General features: G+C 48.0%; 1 protein-coding gene across 4 annotated transcripts in view; it reads right to left on the bottom strand.

Annotated features, from left to right (window-relative positions):
• The window catches only part of LARGE1 (LARGE xylosyl- and glucuronyltransferase 1), a 622,955-nt gene extending 605,216 nt beyond the window's left edge, over positions 1 to 17,739 (bottom strand). Inside the window, exon 1 of one of the 4 annotated variants that reach the window (XM_044941379.2) lies at positions 17,623 to 17,739. The gene's annotated coding sequence lies outside the window, so the exon portion shown is untranslated. Of the gene's footprint in view, positions 1 to 15,054; positions 15,178 to 17,622 lie in introns of those variants that run through there. The other 3 variants (XM_044941380.2, XM_044941376.2, XM_006073629.4) reach the window with 3 other exon arrangements.
• Between the last annotated feature and the right edge of the window lie 2,570 nt (positions 17,740 to 20,309).

Genomic DNA, 20,309 nt, shown 5'->3' with positions numbered 1-20,309 from the left:
TGAGATTTGAAAACCTCATCTATTTTTAGGCTACTGTCTAATGTTTTCATTATAAATTGAGTACCTTCTAAGAACAGAATTTTGAGCATATGGTAAACACAAACATTTTAAAATAAAACTTTCACATCATATTTTTAAATGGAATCTAAATCTGATACCTATCATTCATTTTTAAAGATTTAAAAGCAAGTTATTTTTTAAGATCTGAAATTTTTATAGCATTCCTTAGTATAAGAAAGGGACCCCAATGGCTTGTTTTTAGCACCAAGTTTAAACAGGTAAAAAAAGGAGGAAGAGGCAGTCTTGCAGAAGTGCCTTGCTTATTTAGAAGGTTCCCACACACCAATTCAAACAGTTCCTTTGTTCAGTGCCCCTTAAGGATTTTGTACTCAGAGCAATGTACGTCAATAAGATTAGTGCTGGACAAGAGATGTGGCTTTATAAAATGGAGACAAAGGACTATGAAAGGGGAGGTGGAACTGGTCATGTCAGTCCAATCAATTTCAAGAAAGCGTCCACATATGAGGTCAAAATTCTGGATGTTGACTCCCCTTTAAAACTACCTGCACCTGCCATACTCCATGAAAGGCTTCATGTATGCCCAGGGGTCTGTATAATCCAGTGTCAAGATACCTGGGCTAGTGGATCACGGACCAGCGATTACAAGGAAACTATTCTAGAGCCAGAACTGAGTTCCCATCTCTGGCTTTATCACATGGACAAATAACCTCTGGGCACCTCAGTTTCCTATCTGTAACACGAACCTGTATGGCTCGGAGGGTTACAAGATCACAAGGTCCCATGCATGTCAAGCACATCTCAGAAGTGCATAAGAAGCATCTGATAAATGGGAGCTATCATGGTGATCACCTGTTATCATGTTACTGTTATTTTAAATACTGCTCATGACAACTTACTTAAGAGTGCCTTCCTATACTCTTTATTGGCTCTCATCCACTTTACCTGTTGGAGCCCAAATCCCCAGTGAGAGTCAGCAGCAAGATGGACCAAAAGCTGCTGAAAAAAATGGCCTCGAGTGATTACTGGGTAAGTGTTTGCCTTCACCTTCCAATTTCTGCAGATTTTCTGAGACCTCCGGACAGGGCTGAACAGAGAAAGTGGCCCCTCTCCTCACCCCTGGGAACTGTTTGTTTTCCTATTTCACCAAGCACAACTACCAGAAGGGGGAGAGATGGGGGAGACACAACGGAGAGATTCTAAATAAAAACAACAATTACAACAGCTAATGTGTATAGAGTGCCTTCTGTGTACCAGTTCCTGTCCTGAGCATTACACATGCATTAACAGATTTAATGAGCTCAAAAATGCCATTTCAACAGGCGTTATGGATAAATCCGAGCAGAAGGAAAAAGAAATTGGCACAAAGAACAAGACAGAGAAAGCATCCCTGGGTATGCGTTAAATCAGACCGCTGCCGGAAAAGCAGCAGGACTTCCCGAACCACGTAACCAGAGCCCACGCCGCATGCAGGTTCGTAAACTGTGGTGGCTGGATCACACGACCCGTCTGATAAGCCCAGGGTTCATCCATCACTCCTCCGTAATTCACTGAGCAAACCTATTCAGGCAGCACCAATGCCTGGCTTACAAGGGCAGTGTAATAAAAACCCAAATGGACCTCACAAATACTAGAGGCAATAATAAATATTCCAACATAAACACGTGCTTATCCAGTGAGGAGTCTTTGGGCGCTGGGCTTCTGCACAAATTCAGCCAACCCTACCCAGCCCCTCCCCTTCACTGATAATTTCTCAGTCAATTACAATTGCAATTCTGCAACTGGTTCTCTAGGAATGTGGAATGGTATTAAGCCTAGTAAACGGAAAATGTGATCCAAGCCTCCGTGAGCATCGAGGGACTGACACTGTGGCCAGAAAAAAGGAAACACTTGAGGGTAAGGCCTTCAATCAAACACTTGAAGAAAAGGTGTGTTTTGGATTGCCTGATGATGACTCCATCAGGGCTTAAAAAGCCTAAGAGGAGAGGAATGAGGAGGCTGAAGATCTGAGAAAATGGAAAAAGCAGAAAAATGTAGCAGGGAAATAGCAGGAAAAGCAGTAAGTAGAAGAGGGATGGGGATCAGAGTGGTAGCAACACAGTCGTGGAGATTACAGAGACCAAAGGCCTTCCAGCCCATCCCCTTGGTTACTGGTATAAAGGCTGGGGTGAAGACATGTCTAACCTGGAGAAATGGTAAGGCACCTCCACCCCCTTCCCCTCCACCTCCTTCAGTCCCATCTCCTCCTCCACCTCCACCACATTCCTTCAAGGCATCAAGGGACCCCAGGGATGACCCACCACCATCTGGTCACTGGCAAGAGAGTATACCTTCTTTAGGTTTGAGAATCCCCTTGCAGGACAGCAGAATACTCAAGGTTCAGCTAGAAAGTATTCCATTATGCCTGGATAGCAAATTCAATGAAATCCAAAATCACCACCACCACCATGCACCACTCATTGGGTAGAAAACATGGTCCAGGCACACGGTACAACCAGAGCTGTGAGAAGCTGTCTGTACTGAAGGGCTCCCACACTCGGGCGGGCCAGCCAGCTGGAGGCACAGGGAACATGGTGCAGAAAGCGCAGCAGAAGCCATGCAAAGACAGATGCAATTCAGCACCCAGTATCAAGAAAAGCTTGAAGGAAAGACTGCCTGAGCTGGGTTTGAAGGAAAAATAGAAGTACCCCAAGCAGATAAAGAGGGAAAGAGCTTATCAGGCAGAAGGAGAGGGAGATGCCCAGTTGGGTAGGTTTGAGGGCAAATAAGACAGTAAGGGCTTCGCAGGTGGCACTAGGGGTTAAGAACCCGTCTGCCAATGCAGGAGACATAAAGAGATGCAGGTTTGATTCCTGAGTCAGGAAGATCCCCTGGAGAAGGGCATGGCAAGCCACTCTAGTATTCATGCCTAGAGAATCCCATGGACAGTAGAGCCTGGTGGGCTACAGCCCATAGGGTCACAGAGTCGGACAAGACTGAAGCAACTAACACACACACACACACACCAAACAGTAAGGAAGAAAAATAATAAGCTAGGGATTGGGGTGGGGGGGTGGGCAGGGATAGATGAGACTGCAGAGAAAGGCAGGGGCCAGTTCACAGCAAGCTTTGTGCTTCCTGATAAGAAAGTTGGATGTTTTCCAGTGGCTGAGAGTGAGTCAGTGAGGATAAATACATAGGACATTCTAGAAAAGCCCTCATTATTCTTAAAGATTCAAAATAAAGACTCTCTATAAGGAACTGGACTATCCTATTTGAAAAATTCTGTTAACCATAATGGCCAATTGCACAATTCTGAAAAGTGTGTACTGTGATCTCTCACAGCAGGGCCCTCCTCAGGCAGACACACCACCAGTCACACGGAGCACGATCCAGCTTCACTTTCAAGGTGGATGTGGAGCCCAGATGTCAGAGATCCAATTATTTCACACTCATCCCTCCAGAGGTGCTTTAGGAACCGCTCACAAGGAAAAGAAAATTTTTCTACATTCCCCCTCTTATCAGGAGTCATCCAAGACTAGGAAAAGGGTTATTCTATCATCAAGGGCTCATTTGAACAAGCCCCCAATAAGACAGGGTCCAAGGGTTCATTTTTACCCCAAACCCATCCTCACGCCCAGCCCAGACAAGGGAGACAGTACCACTAAGAACTGCTGCTACTGCCACAAACAGACTTCATTCCAATGAGACTACTTTCCACTGGGCAATGAAAATCATCTCGGACTTCAGTGAGTGGGACCAGAGGAAAATTCTGACACATCCCTCTGTTTCCATCCACCTGGACTGGTTCTAACCCAGTGGCCTTTAGAACTTCATATCCGATAGTACAAGAGCCTACTCGGTGACCTCCCAGCTGCCATCTCTCCCCACTCCAGTCTGGCCTCAATATTGCCAGTAGGTTCAGCTTCCTAAAACAGAGCTTTGCGTACATACACCATCTTCCCAATCAAAAGCCTTCCAAAAGCCCATAGCCTCCGTCTAGCTTGCCAATTTCATCTCCAGTTCCTCACTAATGGAAACCCAAGCTGACTGACTTCACAACCCCAAAATGTCTATGTGTGCATTCATCAGCCTAAGCCGGCCCCTCTACCTCCATTTAATCCTTCCATTCAGATTTTAATTATCCTGTGTCCAAGGACCCAAGTCAAATCCTACCTCAGTTGAGTTGAAACAGCTAAAGTAAACTCTCACTTCTGATTTCCCATCAACTTTCGGCTCCAATAATCCACCGCGTTTCACTGCACTGCCACACTGTTGCTGCTGCTGCTGCTCTGAACCATTCATTTGAATCTTCTGTTAACTTCTCACACATTTTTTTTCCCCCCAATCACTCCAACTATGTTGCCTGAGGGCAAGGACAGAAGGCTCTCAATGTAATTTAATAAATGTTTCTTGAAGGATTCCTAAGTGCTAGGAGAGGAGCGGGAGGAGTATAAGCCAGTCTCAGTGCTTCAAGGCACTGACGCAGAAGGAAGAAAATAAGAAAAGCAGACAGATTTTGACAATGCCAAGGAGAAGAGGACAAGCACATTTTGGGGTGTTTTAGGTGATGCCCCCTCTCACTCTGTCCTTCCAGCTCCTAGTCACTAAGACCCAGATCGAAACTCTCTCCTTCTCTGACTCCCTCCAGCAAAATGCTACCCAAGACCCCATGCCCACTGCCCTCCATCCATGCCTTCATCCCATCGACCTCCCTCACCAAGACAAGGCTACTAGAGGATGCAAGGTGATCTCATTTCCATGTTCCTAACATCAAACAGAGACCACACAGAGCAGGAGTTTCCTGAATGGTGGCTGATGAATGAACACAGGCTAAGTAGATGTTGACCGATGACCTCAAGGAGATAGAAAGTGTAGAGGGCCTGTGGGCAGGAGGGAGAAATTCTGATTAGAAGCCAGGTCAGTACAGAGACAGCAGACAGAGGAGTTGGGACAGCTGTGAGTTGGATCCTGGCTCCATGCTCCGTGACTGTGTGATCTGGGCAAACCTCAGCTTCCACAACCGGAAAATGGGAGAGTAAGACCATACCTCATAGGGTTATCATTAAGGTTGAAGTGACATAAAATGAACAAATGGAAGAGTGGCTGGCACAAAAGCAGCACACAAGAAACATGGGCGCGGAAAAAACTGGAGCTGAGTGTGCTGGAGGAAAGAGCAGAGGGCAGACACTCAGAAGGTAGGGGATATGAAGAGGGAGAGCCTCGGGTTGCACGAGATGGTCAGGAAGCCAGGGTCCTCTCCTGCCTCCCCTCTGGACCATTCTCTTGACCTCCCCAGCCTTAGTTTCCCAACTGTGAAATGAAGGTCAAGTGGGCTCAAGGGTCAGCTGCAGCCCCAGCGGTGTCTCAACATCGCAGCTCAGATGTCCACCAAGAAGGAATCCGTGAGTACTTACAAGGTACTGCCAAGCCTGGGCAGGAAGGAATTATGCCAACAGAGAAGGGGTAGAAGATGCCAAGATGGCAAAGAAAGTCCTTCCTACTGGACGTTGAGCACCTGAGTCCCCCCTCTGTTTACTCAGGTCCATTTCATCCTCCAAATGCGGGAGCCCTGGCCACATCCACATCTAAGTCCCTCCACATTCATCAACAGAAAGGTCATCATCCACCATCCGTCCAAAGGTGTGCAGTATTTAAGACGCTTTTCAAGGCAACCTGACATGCACATGTGAATCAGCATCAGAGCCTGTCCACTCCTCCCAGGCCAGAGAAATCACAGTCCTTAGAAACTCAGAGGAGAGGAGACACACGCCGCATTCCAGGATCCTATTTCTCCTGCCTTTTTACAAAGTCATCAATGTCTGAACCACAACAATGAACCCCTAAGAGAATTCATTTCACTGATCTGAAATGTCCCTCACATTTTTAAGATGACAGCTTTCGGCAGAGACCTCAAGAAGCCCATGTCTGTGAGTCCACCAGTATCCACTCAGCTGTCTCTCCCCATCACTCCACTCTGAAGCTGGAAACACAACTCGGCCAGCAAATCACTCTGTGTGGACACAACTGTTTATTCACTGCAGACCCACTAAGTGACAGGCGCCGTGCCTGCAGGCGAGAGAAGCCCCACCCTGTGAATCACTCAGCCTGCGCCTGTCTTGGCTCCTCAAGCAGCCACGAAATACCATTCCCTTCCCAGAGGAGAGCTGGCATCAGTCAAGGAGGCTGGTACACAAATAGTGTTGGCAGATTAAAGATCTATGCAACTGTTCTGGAAACAAAAGCCAGGAGGGGATGGTTCCCAGTTAGCCACAAAAATGTTAACCTCAATAATAACAAACATGTGTCTAATGCACCAAGGCAGTCCCTAACCACAGAGTAACAATGAAGAGTCCATGATTCGCTACTGAATATAAAACAAAAAAAAGAAGAGTAAGAATGACATCCCCACATGACTATGTTTTGCTGTAAATCCCCCTAAATTCTCATGCTACCATTTAGCATGAGAAAGATCAGCGAAAGTCCTTTCTTCCCAACTGGCCTGGGGATGTCAAAATAAAGGGCTCTGTTAAGGGCAGGCCCCATCCAGTAGCCCAGGTTCCATCTCCATCTGCGTTTGCTGCCCATCCAAAGCATGGCCCCATAATGTGACACGAGAAGCTAAAATTATGGGTGAGACTGCACATCCCATTCTCACCCCAGCCTGTGATTATCTACCACTCCAGGTTGCCCAAAATTACCTCTGGAGCCTTAAACGCCTTCCATTTTCTTTCATTCCTAGAACCAATTCTTTTTTGGAAACTTTCACAAGAGATAAAGGAAAAAAAAACACCCAAAAGCCCTAGATATTTCAGGGCAGGGAAAAAGGAGCCAGCGAGTGAGCACGACTTTGATTTTTTTGTAAATGTCTCATGCATATCGCCTCGACTGTATACTTCAGTGGAACAAAATTAATTCCATGTCTCTCCAACTAGGAAAGCTCAGAAGCCTGGAGACTCTAACTCAATTTACTTTTTAAACCACTTCTGTTCCTGGTATGTCCTAAGACATAGAACATGAGGGTGGTTGAGGAACTCATGCAGATGGATAGTTATGAAGTTATGACTGAAATCACCAGGAGGAATGGTGGTTAAATTGACAAACTGGCCCCAGTAGGTAGGCAAGCAAAGTAACACTATGCAGTCAGTGGTTACAAAGTTCATGTAACTACTTCCTTTCTGTAACACAGTTCAATATTAGGCTCCTTGGCAGGAGAAGCTGGTATTATGTGTTAGAATACTGAAGTAGGTGTTTTGTTTTGTTTTGAGTTAACTATAATCACCAAAGGTTATACCTGCACAATGCTGAGAAGTAGGGAACAAAATACAATTATTGGAGGACACTTGCTCTACAATATTGTGTTGGCCTCTGCCACACATCAGCACGAGTCAGCCACAGGTATACGTATGTCCCCTCCCTCCTGAACCCCCTCCCCATCTCCCACCCCATCCCACCCCTCTAGGTTGTTATAGATATGAGTTGAGCTCCCTGCACTGTGCTTAGGCACTCGGTCATGTCCAACTCTTTGCGACACCATGGACTGTCACGGGTCGGGCTTCTCTGTACATGGGGATTTTCCAGGCAAGAATAGTGGAGTGGGATGACATGCCCTCCTCCAGGGGATCTTCCCAACCCAGGAATCGAACCCAGGTTTCCCACATTGCAGGTGGCTTCTTCACCATCTGAGCCACCACGGAAGCCCTGAGCTCCCTGTCATACAGCAAATTCCCACTTGCTATCTATTTTACATATGGTAATGTATATGTTACCATGCTATTCTCTCAATTCATCCCATTCTCTTCTTTCCCCACTGTGCCCACAAGTCTGTTCTCTATGTCTGCATCTCCATTGCTGCCCTGCAAATGGGTTCATCAGTACCATCTTTCTAGATTTCATATGCATGCATTAATATACAATATTTGTCTTTTTGTTTTACTTTACTTGTATAATAGGCTCTAGGTTCATGTACCTCATTAGGACTGACTTGAATATGTTTTTTATAGCTGAGTAATATTTCATTGTAAATGTGTACCACAATTTCTGTATCCATTCATCTGTTGATGGACATCTAGGTTGCTTCCATGTCCTAGCTATTGTAAAAAGTGCTACAATGAACACTGAGATACATGTATCTTTTTCAATTATGGTTTTCTCAAGGTATATGCCCAGTAGTGGGATTGCTGGGTGATATGATAGTTCTATTCCTTGAAAAGTTTATATTTGAAAAATCCTTGGTTTTCCTATAATAGGCAAGGCTCTCAAAAGTGTCCATCATGATTGTGTTACTCAAATAACTTGAAATACAATAAAGGAACTATTACAAAAAGGTTTGCTATGAATCATTTTTGTAAAATAAAAATACTTTTGTACCCTAATTACTTCCTTTGGATTATTTGCTTCTAAAAATCAGATTTATAAGCCAAATTCTCCTAAAATGGCATTCCTATGCTTAGCTACAATTACAAAATAAACAGTTAAAGATTGAAAAAAATTCTCCCAATTCTCCTAAAATAGGCCACTTAGCTTCAATATTGAAATAATAATGCCACAAACTTTATATTTACAATTGAACTTACTTCTAATCTCCTCTTTCTAATAAGCACAGCCCTTTCTACCCAGGAGAGCATCAGAGCCAGAGTGGTGAGGAAACTTCTTTCTAGCAACACAAATTTGAAGGCTTAAAGTTAAGTTGGTTTGCAATTTTCCTGACTTCTACTTCGACACAATTGCTTTTCTGCATCTGTTTTTCTTCCCAAAATTCCTCCCTTCACACTCACCCCACATCTCCCCTACAAGGTAACCTCCCAGGCGAAATAAGGTTCCCCTTTCCCTGTTAGAGTCCAGGCTTTGCAAAACGCCACAGGGTCAACTCAGCTTTTATCTACTTAATTTGGAAACAATTACAATTTTCAGCATCGCTTTTATCACAAAGTGCATCGTCCTCATGTAGTTCTCAAAGAATAAATAACACTTCCAAACCCACTGGTTTCCATAATACAGAACTTAGCAAGCAAGCCCAGATGCATATCAATGGCCTAACACATCAGAGAAATTCTATTGCAATCTACAATTCTATGGAATCTACAATCAACACAGAAAAGGTTTTGTGGTTCTTTTCTTCATCACCGTATGCTTGCAGTGGTTTGATAATTCAAGGTAGAGTACACCTTTGAACTGGTCAGGTCTCTTCCCATTTTAGAGCTAGAAGACTAGAAAACCTAACTACTCTGGGCTTTGCCACTAACTTAGACAAACCCTTCCTCTGGCCTCTGCATCCCTAGTTACAAGACAAAAAACTCACTGAAGTATGGAGACAGCGCCCGAAGCCACCCGGAGATGTCAATACACAGTCTAAGGTCACACAGTAAGTCAGCATCAGTTCAGTTCAGTCACTCAGTCGTGTCCGACTCTTTGCAACCCCATGGACTGCAGCACGCCAGGCTTCCCTGGTCCATCACCAACTCCCAGAGCTTGCTCAAATTCAAGTCCATCGAGTAAGTGATGCCATCCAACCATCTTATCCTCTGTCGACCCCCTCTCCTCCTGCCGTCAATCTTTCCCAGCATCAGGGTCTTTTCCAATGAGTCAGTTCTTCACATCATGTGACCAAAGTACTGAAGTTTCAACTTCAGCATCAGTCCTTCCAATGAATATTCAGGACTGATCTCCTTTAGGATGGACTGGTTGGATCTCCTTGCAGTCCAAGGGACTCTCAAGAGTCCTCTCCAACAGCACAGTTTAGAAGCATCAATTCTTCAGTGCTCAGCTTTCTTTATAGTCCAACTGTCACATCCATACATGACCACTGGAAAAACCATAGCTTTGACTAGACGGACCTTTGTCAGCAAAGTAATGTCTCTGCTTTTTGATATGCTGTCCAGGTTGGGCACAGCCTTTCTTCCAAGGAGCAAGCATCCTTTAATTTCATGACTTCCGTCACCATCTGCAGTGATTTTAGAGCCCACGAAAATAAAGTCTCTTACTGTTTCCATTGTTTTCCCATATATTTGCCAGAAAGTGCAAATCAGCATAAGTTGAAGCAAGATGCGAACCCAGATCTCCAGATTTTACCTAAACTATGCTGCCTCCCAGTCAACTCAGTTGAACTCAGGGAAGGATGACAGAGCCAACATATACACACACACACACACACACAGAGAGAGAGAGAGAGACATCTACTTTCACTTTCATCCTGGCTACTGTTTTGGGAAAACTAAATATATTTGACCCTGGGGATCACTGCTGCAACTGTGATTTTCCATTCTCTCTAATATCCTCTGGCCAGTGTGTATGTGTGTGCCAAGTCGCTTCAGTCACGTCCAACTCTTTGCGACCCCATGGACTGTAGCTAACCAGGCTCCTCTGTCCATGGGATTTTCCAGGCAAGAATCCAGGAGTGGGTTGCCATGTCCTTCTCCAGGGGATCTTCCCAACCCAGGGATCAAACCCACATTTCTTACGTCTCCTGCATTGGCAGGAGGGTTCTTTACCACTACTGCCATCAAGGAAGACGGATGCCTCTGTTCCTCGCTTCAAGTTTTCATCCCACAAAACAGTCACGGGCACACACACGCCCATCCTCAATACTACAAAACTCTTCCTTTTCCAACAACAAAGAAAGTTGAGGCCACAACTGAGACGATCCAAACACAAGAAGCTTTTTGAGGGTTGAATGCAGCCATAACTCTACCCAGAAGCAAATCTGACAAAATGGAATTTGCTCTCATAGGGAAGAATTTTCCCCCTCACTGTATCATTTGTCAAGTAACACTGTCATTTCTCCCACTGCTGCATAATCACCTAATGAAAGGTGCAGATGTAATTCATGTACACAGGAGGACAGACTTATGGTTGATAAGGGACCTTTTCTTTATTTGTATTGCTAATAGTTTATTAAAAAAAAAAAACAAACAGGCAAAATACTATATGTAGGATAAAGAACAAAAAAAGAAAATGTCCTTTTCTGCTTTTAATAACAATGTGGGATAATCAACTGGTACTCTTGGACCTTATCCAGCAATCATTCTTGCCACAGCTTGAATACACAGAGCATGAAACTAGGAATCCTGTTAAATTATTTCCCTGCTAAGTAACACCAAGCTTTCCTCTTCCAGAACATCCTATCTTCCAGCCACACTACTGACTGTTCTCCATTCACACTACATATTTTAAGGTTTCCATGCTGTTCTTTCTGCCTGGGATTCCCTCCCATTCTACTATCCTGGCAAACTCAAGCTCATTCTTTGAACAAACCTGTACTCTAGAATACCTCATTGTAATGGTTCAATGTCTGCCTGCCCCCAGAAGACTATAAACTAATCGTGGACCCTCAAGAGCCTCCACACAGAGCATGGCATCTGTCACATGACAGATGTTCTGTTATCATCTGCTGAGTTAAAAGAAGAAAAGCCTCCTGGAATACACTCAAGAAGATCCCCTGGAGAAAGGAATGGCTACCCACTCCAGTATTCTTGCCTGGGGAATTCCATGGATAGAGGAGCCTGGCAGGCTACAGCCCATGGGGTCGCAAGAAGTTGGACACAACTTAGTGACTTTCACTTCCAAGCCTTAGCTTTACTGGCTGCTGCCTCCTGCTCTCCAAATGTCAGTAGGGTCAGGAAGGAACAGAGGACCTGAGTGCCTCTCACTGTCAAATGCTCTGGAGCAGAGGTTCAAAGCCTCATCAACACTAGCAGATCTTGTGAGTTGGCTGAATCACCAAGGGTGTCAAGGGCTGGGGGTGAGGGGGTGACCTGGAGTTCTTAGTCCCCTGAGTCTTACATCCCTGACCCTGTGTGCACCCACTCTGAGAATCCCTGGCTGCAAACACACCTTCACCTTATTCTTGGACCCTAAAGGAGGCCCAAATCATGCGTCAATTTCTTACTCAACCTCTGCCACGTGGCTTCCTTGAAAGTCACAAGACTTAATTCATATCTTAAGATCACAGGACACATCTTCCCCAAGACCAGTTTTCACTAGCTGACATTCAACGGAAAATTTAAAAGTATTTTCCTGTTCTAATCTCTTACCCCCTGGCTATACTGTGCTTAGGAGAATCAATCTACAAAGCCTTTGATAGCAGAAATACAGTTTTATGCTGACCATTTCCCGTAGGTCCCACCAGTAGCTCTCCTCAAACTACTTAAATATGCACTATACATATGGGTAAAGGATCACAAATACAGCCTACTAGACTCCAAAATTCTGGGAAATGTAATGACTCCAGCAGCTTCACAGACCCAAAGGCTGAGTCTGATTCTTGATGCTGTGCTGGGTCTTTAAGACTCCAGTAACTCCTAAATCTTGGCAACATCTGCCTCTCTTTGTGCCAGTATTGCGAGCTGGGCAGTCTCTTCTTGGACTCTTTCTCCAACCTTTCCTTTCTGCCCATCTCTGGAGTCAGTTTTGATAAGACTTGGCCACGGTGGGTAAGCCTGGGCCAGGCAGCTTTGTTCTTCAGCTGAAATAGAATTATCTTCCATTTTTGCTGCATAACACCTAGACACTAATGATTTAATACTGTTAAAAGTGCACAGAGAGCACCTGAGATGAGCGCACAGACACACTGCCAATCGCTGTTACATCTGTATAAATACAGGCATGTACTTTTAAGGGAATGGCAGTGAGAAACTTTAAGCTTAATGAAGTCAATTTAGGCACCAACTAGAATGGAGGTGGCATGTTTTTATGAAGACAGCAGGAGATGTACAGCTCAAAAAACCAAAAGGGGGTATTAAGATTACAAACCCCCAGGGAAATGAGACCATCATCTAATGCCCAAGGAGAGAGTTTGCAGGAGGTTCTGTCTCCCCAAAACTTAGATAGCCCTCACGTACTTAGGTTATCACCGAGTCTTTTCAGAGTCTCACACAGTACTTTGTAGATCACCTGTCATTGCCCAAATGACACTTTAGATGTAAGCAGGCCTACTGCTTAAGCATTCAGAATCCACTCATTAGTGCAAGCATGTACTGGGTACCAAAAACTTGGATTCCTGAGCTTTCAAAATAAACCACAGCCTTTTGTAACACAGGTCCTGGTGTTTTCTTCATCGGTGATGGAATAGAAAACTAGTCCCCCCTAGTGTCCTGCCACTGTACGGAGGGGAAGGATGGAGGCACTCCTGCGTCAACTTTCAAGCACTCAACTTTCAAGCACAACTCAGGATCCCAGAACCACAGGAAACCTTCGCTTCCTTCCCAAGAGATGGAAGCACTCCTGGGACCTGCAATTATATGGAAAAACCTTGCATTTCATTATGGAGGCCCTTCTAAGCTATGTTTTAAAAAGGCAAAGGAATCTGCATTATCCCACGCCAAAAAGTTAACCCCCAACCCAGCACACTTCATTCAGTGTTAGCCATACTTGCTAGCAACATCCACTTATCCCAGAGCGATACCGTCTTTTCTTTTAAAACCTCTCTATCCCACTAGGGAGATTTATTTCCTTTCCCTACCATTCTCAAAAACCCACTAAGAGCTAAACCTTGACGATTTTGCCTCTCTGTTCCATTTAGTTTTCTTCCCGGGATGGAATTAACAGGGCCAGGCTCGATAAATGTGTGTTCTCCGCAAGCAATTTTCACTAAAGTGTAAAGTACTCTTGAAAAATAAAGGTACACTAAGAGACGTGTGAAACCTTCAAGCCAGTTTTGTTTTGTTTTTTTAGTCCTCAGCAAGGACTCTCCATGCCCGTGAGTAATTCATTCACGTCACCCATTTGTGAGGGATGAGAGAAGAAACCTCCACGTGTTCCTTTCCCAATTTAGAATCTTCCTTTATCTTAAGTCTATCAAAGCTGACTCCTGAGGTGGGAAGGAGGCAAGAGAGGTGAGGAGGAAAATTAACCTGAAGTGACTGCCGGCAGGGAGTGAATAAGCACTTTGGGTTTTCACCTGTGTCGAAGAGGGCTGGCACCTGCCTTTAGGGAAGATGAATGCCCACCTGGTGCCCCTTCCCCAGTCCCACTCCCACCCAGGAAGGAAGCTGGCACCAGAGCCCACTCTGGGGGCACTTACATAAGATCCTGGAAAACTTCCTGTGACATTCAAACAGAGTGTAAGCTGCTATCCTGCTCCCTCCGGGGTTCATTTTAATGACTGAGTGACAAAATTCACAGATTCAGAAATGGGCAAAAACCTGCTCAACTGAGGTACATCAGCTCAGGGACCAAAAAAAAAAAAATCCATCCCCATTAACAGGGTCACCCGGGGGGACATATTCAGGGCAGGAGAGACAATCTGCTCCCTCCTAGGTGACCCATTTAAAATCTGATCGTTCCAAGGAAAGCTCAAGGGTTCAGTAAATTTCAAACAGGCAAGGGTAGGCTTGCGGGGACTGAGGTTCCTTAAGAGGAAAATTTCAAAGAAGGTGCTAAGGCAGTAAGCAAAACAACTTAAGAATGCACAAACTTTGGAGTCATTCCACCCTTCAGAAACAACGACTTTCACAAGACTGGATCGCTACCTAGAGCCCACCCCTCACAAGCAGGTTTGTCTAATAGGGGTGATACGGATGGCGTTTCCTGCCTCCAGCTTCCACTGTCACCGAAATCGCACTGTCCAATCGAGGGACTCGCAATCTGTGGCTCTCACCCCAAATTGGCCTCGACTCTGCAACATGGAGCAAAGAAAAGTTCTTCACAGCGTCACGCCTGGAAAGGCTGGTGGGGACCGCCCAAAGGGACAGCTTCAAATACAGCAGGTTCCCCTAAAGCACAGATGCTCACAGCTAACAAGCAGCATGGAAAAGGCTGAGGGGATAACACCTCCTGGTGTTAACGGGAAATTCCTCCTTGCTTCCAGTTAGCAGCCCGAGAGCCTAGGAGGAGGGCAGGCCCGGGGACGAGTCCTGCAGGACTCCAGAAACTCGGCGACTTCTCACTCCAGCCTCTCCAGGGCTCTGGGCCCAGGCGGCAGAGGGTGTTCTCTCACTCCCTCCCTCTTCCCCGGCATCCTGAGTACAGGGAGTACCAGCCACAGGTCGGGAGAACTTGTCCGGCGCCGCTCACCAGGGAGCCCCCGCGCTGGCTCTCTCGCACTCCCGGGGTTCCTACCTTGGCCGTGACTGCCGCTGGGCAGAGGGAGACCGCGGAAGAGCCGGGTGGCGCGGCGGCGCCGCCGCCTACGAGGCGCAAGGGTTCCGGGTCGGGGTCCCAGCAGGCTCTGCCGGAGTCCGAGCGGCGGTGCCAAGCGCAGACTTCGGGGCAGCCCCCGCCTTGGAAGGCGGCGGGGAGGGTCCGGGCCGCTCGAGCTGAGCACCGTTTCTTCTTCCTCTCCCTTGGGCACTGCTGCCTGGAGCTGCTCCCTGCCCCCCCCGGACTCTTCCGAGCCGGGGGCGCCCCGCATGGGATGGGGCCTGGGTCTGCCTCGGACTAGGGTCCGGGGAGGTGGCGCTGGGGAGAGACGCGGGGCGGCCGCCGGGGCCGGCTCCACCTCCCGCGCTCCCCGGAGCCGCTTCGCCCCTTCAGGGCAGGGCCTGCCCGCTCCCAGCCCGGCCGGGCGAGCGCAACCGCGCCCCCAGCTTCGGGCGCCCGGGCTCTCGCGCGGCGGCGGAGCGGCGGCAGTCCGGCCGGGCCGGGCACCGAGAGCGCAGCGGCTAGGGGGCTGCAACCGGCCGCGGCGCCCCCTCCCCCCGGGCCTGCGCCGCCCGCCCGCGGCTCCGCGGTAAGGAGACGCTGGAGAGGGCCTCGCCCCGGCCTGGGGCGCGGGGCCGGGGGCGCGGGGCCGGGGGAGGCGCCCCGGGAAGGTCACCGGAGCGGAGGCGGGGCGCAGAGCAGTGGGTGCGGGGAGCCGAGGCGGGCGGCCCCGCTGCCTCCGGGAGCGCTCGCCGGCCTCGGCCGCCGCCGCCGCCTCCGAAACGCGCCGGCTTCCCCGAGCGCCCGGCACTCGGAGCTGGGCGGTCGCTGCAGCCGCCGCAGGCAGCCGGGCGCCGCTGGCCGGAGCCGGCGCGCGATCCCCGCCTCGCGCGCCGGACCAGGCGGGGGCCGCCGCGCGGGGCCCGGCGGGGGTGCGGACGGGCGAGCGTTGGGGTCCGGGGTCCGGGCTGGCCCCGCCGCCGCGTGCCCAGGGCGCTGGGCTCGCTCAGCAGCTGCAGTGACTGTGTGTCTGTGTCATGTCTGTGCAGCTGGGGGGGACCGCGAGCCCCGGCCGGGCTCCGAGCGGGGGCGGGGCCAGTGCCCGCCTCGGCGCCCGCCTCCACCCCGTGACGGCGGGACCGGCCAATTGCAGGCGCCTCAGCCTCACGGACCTAGCGGCCGACCCCCGCCTAGGCTCCGCCCCCGGGCGAGGCTCCTCCCTTCTACTTCTTCTGCTCTCTCGCACGCAGGCGGAAGCAACACCCGGAGCCGGGATTCTGGCCCGGGCCGAGATGAAAGGGTGCAAGCTGGGAGCTCCCCGCCCGCCCTTCTCCCTCCCCAGCCGGGCCGCTCCCGGCCGCCTCGGGCTTGGCGAGCCTCGCGGAAAGAGGGGGAAGGGAAGCGGGACGGGTCCGCAGCTGCTGCCGTAGACACTCTTGTTGCAAGCTCGCAAGGCCGTGCAGCCTGTCCACGCCTGCTTGTACAAAGCAGCCGTCGTGGAAAGTAGGAAGTTTCCCCGCCTCCACTTTTACTCGGGTCGCCGCTCCTCTCGAAGGTGGGCAGGATATGGGACAGGCTGAGGCTGCGAGAAGCCACGTTGAAGGGCTTTGACAGCATCATTTGGAGCTACGTATTCAAGTATCCGGTCCAAGGCTCCCTATTCTTTCGGGGAAACTGCATTTCTTTGCGCCCCCCTCCCCACCCCACCCCCCCACGCTACACACACACGCCCCCATGCAAGCACAACACGCCCCCTCCCTATTCTGATTTCATTCTTGCGCTTTCCCTCTCTCGGCATAAGAATCCCGAGCGCAGGATACCATTGAATGGACTTCCAGCCTCCCAATCCTAAAGACCAGCGTGGGTCGCCGAGACTTCTCTATAGGAAGCAAAGGGTGAAATCGGTTGGGCCGGGGGTTGGGGGGAGGCGGACGGTGAGGGTGGCTGGAACGTGGAGGCCCGGAGAGAAAACCCAGAGACGGAGAAAGCAGAGAGACAAGGAGAAGGATGGACAACTCTGGGAGCCCGGAGCTCCGGCGCGCGATCCAGCTCCTGGGTTTTTCCTCAGCTCGGTCCCAGAGCTTCTGGGGTCCCCTTCCACCCAGAGTCCCCACCTCTCCCCCGCCGGGTGGGCAGCCGGGTCTCTGCCTCGCCTCCGCGCGGGGCTCTCTTAGCCTGGGTTTCAGAGGAGGCAGCGGAAAGCCCACCCTAGTTCTTGGAAGAGGCAAGGAAAGGAGGCAAAAAGAGAAAGTACAAGGGTGGGGAAGGGAGTGGGTGCGTAAGGAAAGGACGCCGAGCTCGGGGTGCTGCGCTGACCACATTCCCCAGAGGTCAGGCTGGGGACCCAAGGGCTCCGGACGTTTGTCCCTCGCTCCGCTCGGGAGCTGACTCCTGCCTCAATAACCCGAGTCATCGCCAGGACCCTTCCCCCCACCCGCTCCCTTCTTTCCAGCCTCTTGTAGCAACGACTCCCCAACCCACCCACCCCAACTTACACCGCGAGCAACACCACCACCCGCTCTTGTCCAGCTTCGGAGCGCAGTTTACCTAATCTCTGTGGCACACCGAGCCGAGGAGAATGCGAAAAGAAGGTAGTGGTTGCACAGCAGCGGCCCCGGCGAAGGAGTAAAAAACGTTTGCATTGGAGCTTTGGGATAAGTTAACTGTGAGGCTGGGGTCCTGCTGTCTTATCTCCGCGGGGACGAGTCTGACCCTGCACATTTGCAGAGATAGGAGATCTCTGGTTTTGATGCCATTATTGTGTCGGAGAATATTAAATGATTAAATATTATCTAATATCCTTAGAGGCCATTTAGGTGTCAAAGTTTAATGCCAACCCTTTTAGCTCGAAAGCTGCTCCTCTCTTCCTGTGACGTGCAGCTCTGTTCTAGAACTCGCTGAAAACAAGGGGATCATTTTTATTTTTTGCGGCCGACTGTCCTTGCTTCCTCCTACTCCCCGCTAGTCCAACCCTCGCCTCAGATCCGGGTCAAGTTATGGCAAGAATTTGGGCTTTCTTTTTATTCATTGCTTTGCTTCAATTCATTAGTGGTGTAAAATACATTATTATATTAGCATATGAATAAGAGTAATGTGACTGACAAAGGAGAGATCTGAAATTTACAAGCAAAGGGGAAAATAACAGAATAACATCAGAAACTAAAAGATAAGCATGTGGGAAATAAACATCTCCATTATGATTACCCCAATATAGTGCATTCTTGAGATTTGATTTTAGAAAGAAAAATATGACCATGGTAGGGAAGGGAATAATAGTCACCTTGATCAGTAAGGTACATTCATTATTCAGGGGTTTCACAAAAATTACTTGCATCAGTCAGTAAGCACCTTAAACATGTAAAAGCTTTCCTCTGTCAATTCAGTTTTGCAGTGTTTTAAAGTCAGTGGAATATCTAATACTGTAAATGATAGGAATGTTGCCAGACTGAATTATTCCACAAACTGAACCCTTCTGTTAGTTAATATCACGTCAAACCCCACATTTGAAGAATTTCTTCACCCCACCAGTGGGAGATTTTATCTATACCTGTATCTATATCTTTATCTCCAAAAGTAGGATGTACTTGCCTACGAATTATAGCCCTTTGACACAAACCAGATAAAAATGTCTTCAAAGGATTTCAGCTATGATATAGTATGAGGAATGCAGAACAGAATAGGTAAGGTGATATATCTGTTATTTCTAAGGAATCTACACTGCTTTTGTTAAGAGCTGAGAACTGAAAAAAATATTGAGCCCTCTAAACCGACTGTTATCTATTTATCTCCATACTGTTATTGCACCTGTCATAGGAGAGATTCAAGACGACCCAGAGGGATGGAATGGGGAGGGAGGAGGGAGGAGGGTTCAGGATGGGGAACACATGTAAACCTGTGGCGGATTCATTTTGATATTTGGCAAATCTAATACAGTTATGTAAAGTTTAAAAATAAAATAAAATTAAAAAAAAAAAAAAATCAGGGTCAAGGAGATCTAATCATAAGAAACCTATTTCAAAACAGCCACTAGGGGGCCCTAAAAGCATCTCAAAGAGGAAGGAGAAAAACCTGCTCTCACCTCTGTTTTTCCAGGTCTTATTTTCTGGGTACTAATGAAACTGGAATCTAAAAACAAGTTTGGAGCATGGTGCAAAGTTTGGAGGAAAGTTGAGCATTACGTCTTAAAAGACCAGAGTCTCATTTTGACTGACGAGTGAAGAATATTTGCCCCACTCTGCTTGCTCCAAAAAATACAACAGTAAAAGGAATATTGGATTCATTGAAATGAAAGTGGCCAGTCTTACCCACTTTAAGTCAACTCAGTTATTTTTACTATTCCAAATAGAACCTTCCTTCTAAGATTGTAGGGCTGTTTTCTGAATGCTTTGAATGTTCAAGTGATAGGTAGCAAGATGATTGAATCCTCACAGGAATAAATCACACGGGTGGCACGAAAAAACTTTAAGCAACCTGTACAGCAGAACATCCACCAGCCAACTTATGGAAAGCCAGCTAGCCACAGGGGCACTAGCAATAACCAAAGTCCTAGAAGTGAGGCTTGAGATAGAAGGTCCCCAGGCTGAGCAGCTGAAAACTGCCCCCTGTGGACAGACACTCCAAGATAAAGTTGATGACAGGAGTGAGGAAGAGCTGAGTCCTGCTTGAATAAAAGATAAAGAAACCATGTATTTCTCATTCTCCAGGTCAAGGAGACTTCCTTGACTATTTATGCGCAGAAAGTCTCCTTAGGGGTCAAAAGGGAGGGGTGCCACCCCATAAGGGATGTTGTCAACCTTCCCATAGGCCTCTGCACTGGAATCCTTCTTGATTAAAAGATGTGCATGCATGCCAAGGAGGGACCTAGGACAAGTCAGATGTTGTGAAAGTAATGAGATAATTGGCCAAAGGGAAACACAGGCCCAGAAGAAGTGCTCTATGTAAGTAATGGTCACCTCTCTGGGGCAGTCCTCCCCATTAGGGATGATACCCACACCCTCTTCTCTCCAGATGTGCATCTCTGCCTTGCTTCTGTCTTCAATAAACTGTTTCTCTGTGCCCTCTCCAACTTATTAGGCTATGTCTCTAATAATAAACCTTTTACTTGTTTTTACAGTTTTTGCCTCCTTGAAACATTTTTACTTTCAAATGGAACAAAAGCCAGGGAAACTTTGCCTCTAGCCTCTAACCCTTCCTGGTCTAGTGGCTAGGATTTCTGTTTTTTTCACCAGGCTACC

This window comes from Bubalus bubalis, chromosome 4 (genome assembly GCF_019923935.1).
Source record: "Bubalus bubalis isolate 160015118507 breed Murrah chromosome 4, NDDB_SH_1, whole genome shotgun sequence".
NCBI lineage: Eukaryota > Metazoa > Chordata > Mammalia > Artiodactyla > Bovidae > Bubalus > Bubalus bubalis.
The sequence above is the reverse complement of the archived record's forward strand: the minus strand, read 5'-3'. Positions and strand labels throughout refer to the sequence as shown.